At 35.8% G+C, this 10,052-nt stretch overlaps 1 pseudogene across 1 annotated transcript; it reads right to left on the bottom strand.

The window, feature by feature from the left end:
* Positions 1–4,330: 4,330 nt before the first annotated feature.
* On the bottom strand, positions 4,331–5,985 carry LOC145012495 (protein BASIC PENTACYSTEINE2 pseudogene; annotated as a pseudogene). Its single transcript, XR_013664543.1, has 2 exons — positions 5,920–5,985; positions 4,331–5,376 (listed from the first exon to the last, which is right to left on the bottom strand). The product of XR_013664543.1 is annotated as a protein BASIC PENTACYSTEINE2 pseudogene (transcript).
* Positions 5,986–10,052: the final 4,067 nt, after the last annotated feature.

Raw genomic sequence — 10,052 nt, 5'->3', positions numbered from 1 at the left:
ATAAAAATCTTTGTGACTTCGAGAGTATAGTTAATTGAGCTAAGAGACTCTATGTCATGAAAGAACAATAATCATATACTCCAAGTTTAACTATACCTAGAGTAAACTTAAATATGGAGATGATAGTATTCACAGAGTTCACATAAATTAAGTTTAGTCGAATATAGCCCTTATTTTAAGCTAAGTATGAATGGTTACACTTCAGATACAATACTTTATTATTCTAGAAATGGGATTTTGATTTGGATTTAGTATTTGGATATTGGAACATTGTAACAAGAACTATTATATAGTGTTTTATTATACTAGGAGATGATCATAACATCAATACTTGTTGTGTTCTATATTAACATGTCTAATCCATGAATATTATTATTCTAAAAGTTCTTAGTCGGTTATAAATTATAATTGTGGGAGCAATTATGAAGTAAGAAGAATATGATTTTGATTGGTTGACTTTCACCAAATGAAGGTAGGCAATGAGTTGGTGTCTCTTAAGTTCATCATTGTTCATCAACTTCCAAGCCTCCTAAGAGGATCCAAAGAACTACAAAGGTTGTTATTTTTTCATTTCTTCTTTAGTTAGTGATTTAATCTTTCTACAACTTGCAAGATGATCCTTGGTGGTTTTAACTTGTTTATGTTATTCAAAATTTATCAGTTTCCATTGCCTAAATTTTATGTTTTCGAATCAATTTTTTTTAATAAAAATGCAACATCATCCTCCATTGGTTATGGTACAGGATTGCTCAAAACATGAACGACATTCAGTGTATTGAGAAGGAAATGCATATTCTTTTGCCAACGACGAAAATCAGTGAAGTCATGTGTTTAACAGATTATACCATTGATATTCTTGCAAATCACAAATTTTGAATGTTAGGAATTGGGGTTTTAAGAAAATCAATATACTTAGAAATATTTCTTGGATTGTGATTACAACCGCTTTCCAAAATTGTTGATTTCGACCCTATAGCCTAGAGTATCATGACATCAGATTTGGGATAATCCAAAGAATTTCGATTTAGAAAAGTAGTTAAATGGAATTCGCATCCTTTTGGCACCAAAAAATAGTTGGTTATTAAGACATAACCAACTCATGATATCACTACAGATTCGACGGGAAAATGCATGATAGGAGTCATACTCGACATAGAAATCTGATTACGTTTTAGGGCGTTGCCCCTTGGAAAACTGTTAACTACTTCATAATCATTGAAACAAGAGTGATCTTTAAACACATGACTTGTCCCCCCCCCCCCCTCCCAAATTTATCCACCGTGCATGATCATCATCCTGAACATAGAATGATTCAGGAATAAATGTTACATGATATATAACAACAGTAGTAGTAATTTCATAAATAAAATTCTAACCTTGTGGTTTTGGACATTGATCATTAGATCCTGTCCAAGAGTACCTATTATACCGTTAGGGGCTCTTCCCCTCGGACCCCCTAGGGGTGTTGCCCCTAGACCCCACCAAGGGGTTGTACCCCATTAAACCCTGCTTTCAGTGTCCTTGCCCCTAGACCACCGTATTCATGAGTTCATATTTATCACGTTGAGTCTGCACCCCTACCTTCAAGCTCGGTTAGTGAATGGAGTTCGGTCCATCTCATTATTAATAATAATTACACCACAATATGTAGATAACACTAAAATCACCAACATGAACAACCTCTCTTTCTCCACCAATGGAACATACTCAACCCTAAACATCATTGTGAACTGCTCCAAAGTCATCACGCCCCGCTCAACGTGGAAAAGGTTCATAGAGACTAAGTTCCACCAGTCCTTTGCCCCCAAACGAAGAAGGTTTTGCGCAAGCCTGAACTTATGGTTATCTGGATATGAACACGTGTAAAAACATCCTTCCACATCTGATATCGATCTCATCGCAACAAATCACATCTTTGGTACCATCAAACTCAGGGGACTTTGTGCTTTTGAACTCACGATAGGATACCGATCCACCACCTGGACGTCCTATGTTAATGGCTGTGACGACAAATAACATTAATAACAGTGACATAATGCTCATCGAACATGGCTTTCACCTGGGTTTTGATATACCTAAACAACTCCAAAATCATCTCCCTAATCACCGTAGGTGCCTCATCAACAATCATCTTACATAACTCTTTACCACTTGGATCTTACCTCGCCTAGCCGCTAGTACCCGAACCTGAACCTTTGGTCATCACAATATTATAAATATATAGGTTGATAGGTCAATAAAATAGGTCATAGTGCTAACATAGACTATACACTCATCTACCAGCTCATCAACAACCTTATGACTTTTTTTCATCTCGTACGATGCCTGTGCTTCCATTAATATGGGCTTATATTACTTCCACATATATCTGTATTTGCCTCAGGTATCATCCTAAAGTTCTAAGTCACTACACTCAACATTTTGTCCTTGGAGTTATACATGTGTGGTACTTTTCAAAAGGAATGGTATGGAATCTCTTGAATTCTAATAGGATATATGTTTGTGTTATACATATATCCCTACAAAGAAGAACCTCCGAAAATACACTAACATAACTCAGCCAGACGTACTAAATAGTTGAGCCAATTATATACCCCCGATAACCGAACTGGAGGGGATTGTCACTGAATAGTTGACGTGACTAATAACATTACTTAAGTACATATACTTGTACCTCCAGTCTTAAGAATAATAAATGCAATAAGACTGAAACCTACTTGGTAAGGGAAAATAATGACTCCCAACAAGTTGGGTATAAATAGTAGCTACAGGGAAATTGCGATCTATATTTATAATCCACTATTCACATAACTAATTACGATTCAACCATTTCTTGATTCTAACTTTAGCATTATACCGTTTGCTCGGAAAAACCTTCTCGGTTATCGGCTTACAAATAGTTTGTTCATATAGATTACAAATAGTTTGTTCATATAGGTTTCAAGTCTTCATTGTGGAGCCATGAAGTAGGCCATTCACCTTCAATTAGACGATTACATCCTAGAGAGGCGCATCAAGTTCTCTTTAATCTAGTTTCAAGCTTACTGGTTTACCCTTACAAGCACTTCTCATGGATGTGGCTTATTGCAATGGCACATGACATCTGGTATTACTATTCCATTAAAGGTGGCTTAATATACATTAGTGCTAAACCTTAATTTGCCCTTACCTTAATTTGCCCTTGGAGAACTAAAAAAATATTAATACTTTTGACACATTATTTTTCCACTAACTTTTATCCATCAAAAAACTTTTATTATATACAATATTCAATGGTTAAACTTTACAAATTTTGTAAGTTAACTAATTTATCTTTTATCTATCTTATTTAATGTAAGAATAAACTTGCTAAATTTAGATTTTATATGGTGTTTATATTTTTTTTATTATGTATTTAAGAAATTTATTAGGTTATTTTCTAAACAAACAGTTGAATTCAATAAAAAATAAAACAAAAAGGTAAAATAGTCGTTTTAATAATTTAACACAGCAGTTCAGAGGTCTCAACCAAACAACATGTTAAACATTCAGTTCTTAAAATTTCAGATCCTCTTAAAATTTTTAGATATTTTTAAAAATTCAGATCCTGCCAAACAGCTCCTAATATATATATATATATATATATATATATATATATATATATATATATATATATATATATATATATATATATATATATATATATATATATATATATATATATATATCATTTTACTAACATATGACATTATTTTGGATATTTCTTTTCTAATTTTCTAAAAAAATATTTACTATTTACTAACATATATCATATTTATTATTTTATTAATATATATCAGATTTATTATTTCACTAAAATATTTCATATTTATCCAAAATGTTGGTGTCCGTTGGTGGCAGTCAACATTGTCGGTCTCAACTCTCAAGCAAGATACGTATGTGTCTCAATCAATCTCGACAATATTGGTTGTGTTTTCATAGGCTCTTGTGGCCTTTGGTAGCTATTCACTTCACTTCACTTTTCCTTGTTTTTCTTATTTTCTTGTTTTTTCTTATTTTCTTCTTGTTATACTTTCCAGGGTTCTTGCTACTTTCCTTAAAAAAACATTTAATACTTTAAATATTTTAACCTTTTTTCTATAATACTTTTAATTTATCTTTCAAGTTTAAAATGCAACCAAAGTGGACCCATGTATCTATATTATTGACTCATAATCTATATAAAACAGTAAAACACATGACCCCTATCATTCATATTTTTTTCATTTTTCATACAAACAATATCAAGTTACTACATTTTCTACATATTACAAAAATAACATCATAAAGACTTGTTTATTTGCAACCAAGATACTCAAAAAGAATAAATTTTTAATAAAAAAATAATAAACCAAGTTCATAATCCAATGTAAACTTCTTCTTGGACAAAAATGTCAAAAAACCTTAAAAAATAAATAATAATAGTAAATATATACTAATTTAGTTAAACCTACCTAATGGTGACAAATTTATTAGTTCCATGTTTTGCCCAAAAAGTTCTTAAATCAATCGCATTTGCAAAATTATATCCTTCAGACGCTAACTTTTCCAAGACTTTCTTAAATGCCCCTCGACTCATCTTCCTCCCTGCAATCCTTGCCCCACGGCGTTTGGTGCTCATCGGAAGTGGATACATGGAGATGGTGGTGGTGCAGCAGGCGGACTGCCACCCACCGGAGCCCCACCGGTAACATTGCTGTGAAGCTCCGGTGCATGAACACACAGGTATCGGAATCCCAGAAATGTCCATGTCTATTCCATTTATGACCACATCCATGTTTCTTTTCATTGTTTTTGGACGTTGAGAAGAAGAGTTACCGTTTTCTTTTGGTGTAGAAGGAGTCTTTTTTTGTTTCTTTGCTCTTGGAGGTTTTCCGGCGGCGGCGGCGGCGGTGGTGCCGCCTCTTTTCTTCACCGAACCACCACCATCACCGCCATTGACACTGACACTGTCTTTTCTGACGACTACATTGTCTTCCATGGTCGTGACTGTGTCTTTTGACAGATCGAGTGGTGGTGGTGGCGCAATGTGTAATGATGGCATGACGTGGGAGGTTGAAGTGGTGGGGATGACCGGAAAGTTGTGGTTTCCGGGGAGGATATGGAGGAATCTTTCTCTTTGTATCCAGCTATCTCTCATGTAGTGAATTGGAATCGATGGATCCGAAGGGGGATAATTGGGAATATGGTGGTGATTTGTAGTGGGATTAGGGTTCATCAGGATTGAACTTTCTCGTGTAGAAAGGAAAGGTTTTGTGTCTGGAATTGGAGACATTAATTGCAATCCGAGATGTTCCCTAAATGAAGGTTCGTAATATCCCCAATTTCGCATATTCAATCCATCATCCTCCATTAAACCTAAAGATTAAGCACAGAAGCAGATTCTTAACCAAAATCCAAATAATTCCCCCAAAAATTAACATACAGATATGATTCGAGTTCGTTTAAATCGAATATGAACATTAATTAACTCAAAAACAATTCTATTAATCGGAGATTCGAACAGAGGAATTTCGAAAGAGAAACAGATCCAAAATTAACGATGCGATATTCAACAACAAAATTTATGATTTCATTACTTAAAATTCGATACAAACAAACGGATCAATAATCGAAATTTAAACCCTAGAAATCATTACAATAAAAAATGTAGAAAACAGTCAAATACAATCATACTAAAACAAAAAAGCATTCAAATTGATAGTAACAAAAAAGGGGGAAAAGTCAGATCTTGCTACAAAAAACAGATCATGTGCGGAGGAGCATGAAACGATCTATGGGGGGTCGCATAAAGTATAATACAACAAAGAACAAATATTTTTAAAGGGACAGAGAGAGACACAACAGTTCGTATAAATGGAGAGAGAGAGAGAGAGAGAGAGAGAGAGAGAGAGAGCTTACTTGTGTGGGGAAACAGGTGTTTTAGGGTTTTGGTGTTGTGGAGAGAGGAGAGAGAAAGAGAGGGGTTGTATTGTATTTGTATGAAGCAATTATTAAATATATTTTCGCATTAAATAAAAGAGACCTCTTTTTTGGTTGTTTGTGTTTGGTATTTGTGTTTGTTTGCTGTCGATACAAGTCCAAACTAAATCCATTGCTACTTTTGGGGCATCAATTCTATGACTACTCGATACATTAGATTTTGAGAAAATTACAAAAAATGGTTATGTGGTTTGTGATTATTTTGGTGGATTTCAAAAAATTTGAACTTGTAAAAGACTTGTCTTTTTACATTTGTTTTTATTTTACATTTATTGTGGTTTTGATCATTTATTTTAACATTTGTTTAGTTTTAAATCGTGGAGTATGATGAAATGACCTCTCATTATATGGCTAATTTATTAAAGCCTAATTTGTTTCTAAGAAAATATAAGACTTCGTCTTTTTTACAAAGCTGCTAACAACTCAACCAGTCTGCATCTCACCACAATCACAATCAACAACATTATCATTCATCGACTTCTCTGCATTATCGGTGATCATTCTTTTAGTCCGCAAACCATTATTCGTCTAAACTGTATTATTTTCTTTCATCTCATCTTACCTAACAAGAGAAAACTCAAAACTCTCATATTTACTTACCATCTTCTACTTGAACAACTTTGAAAACCACACTTACGCCGCCATTGATGGGTTATTGAGAGAGAAAAAATACCAACAACATACATAATTGCTAATAAATCTAGTTATCGATTGATTCCTCTAATCGGGCTTAGAAGTTTTGATCATTTTTAGTAAAATATTTTTTTTGGAATAAATAAAATAAACATATTAAATAATTTAAATACAATTAAAAAGATATTAAATATAATCAAAATGCTAAAAATCACTTAGAAATTTAATAAAGTCAAACTAAATAATAAATAACTTATATTAAAGGGACTAAAGTTTCCTGTTAGGTGCTATTTGTGCACCTTTTTGCACACCTTTTAGTCCCATTTTATGCATATATTTAGCAAAATTGTTCTTCCTTTTCCTTGCATTTTATCATATTCATTTTAGTCTCTAGAACAACTTTATTTGCACACTTTTATATCTTTTTCAGGTAAACCGGAGGTTGGAACGCGCTTTGGGAAGTGTCGGGAAGCATTGGTGGAGATTTCGGGACGATCCGGCTAAGAACTAAAAAGTTGGAAAAATCAAGTTTGGAATTGGAGTCAGAGAGGTACACGGGGCGTGTTGATTTACACTGAAAAATCAACACGGGGCGTGTTTGACCAAAATGGGAGCTGTTGACCATGTTGAACACGACCCGTGTCAGTTTAGTGCAAATCAACACGGGGCGTGTTGCTGAACACAACCTGTGTCAGTTTAGCCTATTTTAACACGGGCCGTGTTCGACCCAGAAACCAACTTTTGGCAATTTTTCTATCTTTCATATTACGGGTTGAGGGTTATTTGGACAAAAAAAGAAGATACCAGAGCACCATTGGAGGAGGATTTTCAAAGGTTTTTGCAAGGGTTTGATTAGCAATCATTTGGAAACATTATTTCTAGTATTTGTAAGTTGTAATTGCACTTTAATTTCATCTTTTATTCTTGTGATCTTGTTCTAGCCATGTGTGGCTAGAACCCTAATTTCTCCAATTTCATGTTTTGACTTCTTGGTAGTGACTTCATTCATATGACATGATGTTTGTTCTTAATTTCTATTTAATGAATTTGATTTTGCTTCAATCGAATGTTTGATTCTAATTATGATTCTTATTGGCCATTTGAATTAGGGTTAGGTCATTCAAGTTATCTCTTTTACAAAATCCGTAATTGTTTTGTGAAACTGAACAAGTAACAAGCATTAAATTGATCTCTATTGAATGAATTTAGTGTAAATCTTATTCATACACTTTTACACTCCCGATCTTATGAGGAGTATTGGGTGTTGTTGGGAACATTCACATAAAGCTTCATGCAATCTTATAATCTAATCCTAAGAGCTTGTTTAGATTAGGTTAATAAGGTTAGGATTAATCAAAGAGCTTGTTTCGGTTAATTAATATAGTGAATGGGAAGTGTTAGAGCTTATTAGCACTTTCAAGTACCAACTTAGATAGAATTGAACGAATATTGTGTCATCTTGGAGTCACATTGCTAAATTGTCATACATGGGGTTGGAGTCCTCACAAATTCTGAACTTAATTCACGCACTTAATTGATTGCTTATGTTTTTAATTATTTGTTTAATCATTACATTCTAAACCCCCCTCTCCTTTTACTATTGGTGACTATAGTACCTTGTGCAAAGAGGTATAGACTAATTGTCCTGTGTCTCTGTGGATCGACCCTGCTTACCTTGTACTACCTTTTAGTGCAATATAGTGGGATTATTTTGGAGTATATCGTACCCCTTTATTTGTTGGGTTTGACACGCCTAACAAATTGGCGCCGTTGCCAGGGACACGGTGTTACTAATTGTTTATGCCTAGATCTTTTCGTACAGGTACGCCATTGCCAATTGATTCGGAGATAGAGAAGACTGCAAAGAAGTTAAGGAAGCAAGCCAAGCTTCGTAAGAGGCAACCGGGTTCCGGGACTTCTTCATCATCTACTCCCCCGGTCATCAACATTTGGGAGGACATACCCCTCTCAAGTGTATCCACATCAGAAACAGAAAGTCTCTCACTCTCATCACAACCATCTTCACCCAACAATACCACTTCACCTTCTTCACCTGTTCATAATATCCTAAACACTTCGCCTACAGAAACATCACCCACTTCTCAAGCCATGGCAGACATCCCTGGAGGAAATCCACCTCCAAACCCACCACCCGAACAAACCCTCCGCCAATGGTCAAGACAAGAGGTGACTCAACAACCTCTTTGCATCACATACCCAGCCGCCACCAACTTGGAACTAAAATCCGGGCTTATCCATTTACTCCCAACTTTTAGAGGATTGGAGAACGAAGATCCTTACAAATTCCTCACCGAGTTCCATGTAGTATGTGTGGGTATGAAACCACACAATGTCACGGAGGACCAAATCAAGCTTAGGGCATTCCCCTTTGCGGTGCAAGACGCGGCCAAAGACTGGCTTTATGACCTCCCACCGGGGACGGTAACTACTTGGGTAGATCTTGCAAGGTTGTTTTTGGATAAGTACTTTCCCGAGATGAAAGCTTTCGCCCTACGGAGGGAAATCATTGGAATCAAGCAGCACAAGAGAGAAGCTTTTCATGCATATTGGGATCGATTCAAGAAACTTTGTGCTCGATGCCCAAAGCATGGGATTACCGAATACCAACTCCTTCAATATTTCATTGAAGGAATGACTCCAATGGAAAGAAAGCTTCTTAACGCCTCTAGTGGTGGATCTTTGCCCAATAAAACCCCAACTGAGATCCGAAATCTAATCAAGAACATGGCTGAAGATTCCAAACATTCAAGCCATGATGAAGAATGGTACACGGATGCACCCCGAGGTGTAAAAGAAGTACAAACTCCTCAGATTGAAGCTCAATTGTCCAAGCTCATGAAAGTAGTCATGATGTTGGCCAAAGACAAAGGTGTGCAGTCCACACCCCGCCCGTGCGGTATTTGCACCCAAGTGGGGCATCCAACTGATATGTGCCCACAACTCCAAGAGGAAGATTATGAAGAATCGAAAGTCATGGGAGGCTATTCGGGGACAAATCAAAGAGGTTATGAGCAACCAAGAGGTGATCAGCGATGGAACAATAATCAAGGGTGGGGAGGCAATCAACAAGGGAACTATCAGCACAATCAATCACATCAATATCAACCAAGACCACCATTTCCTCAAAATCAACCACGACCACCATTCCAGCCTCAAAATTTCCAACCAAGGCATCCACAACAACCCCCTCCCCAAGCGAGTTCTTCAAATATGTCCCTAGAAGACATAGTAAAAAGCCTTGCCACAAGTACTCAAAGCTTTCAACAAGAAACCAAGGCGAGCATAAAAAGCTTGGAGCAACAAGTATCACAACTTGCTCAGTCCGTGAGTAAGATGGAGTCGCAAGGCAAGCTACCCTCTCAAACGGAGAAGAACCCAAAACACAATGCGTGTGCAAT

Source organism: Lactuca saligna, chromosome 8 (genome assembly GCF_052625555.1).
Source record: "Lactuca saligna cultivar CGN05327 chromosome 8, ASM5262555v1, whole genome shotgun sequence".
NCBI lineage: Eukaryota > Viridiplantae > Streptophyta > Magnoliopsida > Asterales > Asteraceae > Lactuca > Lactuca saligna.
This window is presented reverse-complemented; position numbering and strand designations above follow the sequence as displayed.